This window comes from Chrysochloris asiatica, unplaced genomic scaffold, assembly GCF_000296735.1.
Source record: "Chrysochloris asiatica unplaced genomic scaffold, ChrAsi1.0 scaffold00467, whole genome shotgun sequence".
Lineage (NCBI taxonomy): Eukaryota > Metazoa > Chordata > Mammalia > Afrosoricida > Chrysochloridae > Chrysochloris > Chrysochloris asiatica.
This window is the reverse complement of record NW_006408985.1, coordinates 820,223-821,355: the sequence shown is the minus strand read 5'-3', so window position 1 is coordinate 821,355 and position 1,133 is coordinate 820,223.

The window sequence follows — 1,133 nt, the reverse complement described above, 5'->3', positions numbered from 1 at the left end:
TATTCCATTGTGTGTATGTACCACAGTTTGTGTATCCATTCTTCAACTGATAGGCATTCAGGCTTTCTCCATCTTTTTGAGATTGTAAATAGTGCTGCTATGAACATTGGTGTACATATATATATTCTTGCTATGGCTCGTGTTTTTTTATGGGTAAATACAAAGTAGAGGAATTGCTGGATCATAAGGTATTTATATTTCCAACATTCTGAGAAAGTGCCATTTTGCTTTCCCGAGAGGTCGGACAATTTTGCAATCCCACCAACAATGTAGGAGAATCCTAGTCTCTCTGCATCCTCACCAGCATTTATTGTCCTCTACATTTTTTATCTTTGCTGTTATTACTGGTGTGCGTTAATATCTCATTGTTGTTTTGATTTGCATCCCTCTGATGACTAGTGATCATGAACATTTCTTCATATGTTTGTTGGCTGCCCGGATCTCCTCCTTGGTGAAGTGTCTGCTCATGTCCCGTGCCCATTTTTTATTTGGGTTGTCTTTTTAATGTAGAGGTGTTGTAGTTTCCTATATATTTTATAAATGAGTCCCTTATCTGATGTGTTGTTGCAAAAGATTTTTTTTTCCTAGTTTGTGGGCTCCCTTTTTCCTATTTTGGTGAAGCCTTTTGATAAGTTTATGATTTTTAGTATGTCCCAATTATCTATTTTGTCTACTTTTGTTTGTTTAATTTTCAAAATGTTTGGTAGTCTGAATATGCCCTGAATTAGAGCCCTCACATTTGTCCCTAATTTTTCATTGATGACCTTAGTAATTTTGGGATTCACATTTAAGTCTTTAATCCATGCTGAGTTAGTTATTGTATAGGGCATGAGGTAAAGGTCTTGTTTCAATCTTTTGCATATCACTTTCCAGTTTTGCCAGCAACATTTGTTAAAGAGACTATCTCCCCTCCATGCAATATACATAGTCACTTTGTCGAAAATCAGTGGGCTGTATGTGGATGGATTAATTTCTGGAGTCTCAATTCTGTTCCATTGATCAATGTATCTTTCATTGTACCAGTACCAGGCTGTTTTTACTACTGTAGCCATGTAGCGAATTTTTAAATTGGGGAGTTAGAGGTCTCCAACCTTGTTTTTCTTCTTAATCAGTTCTTTATTTATCCTGGGTCT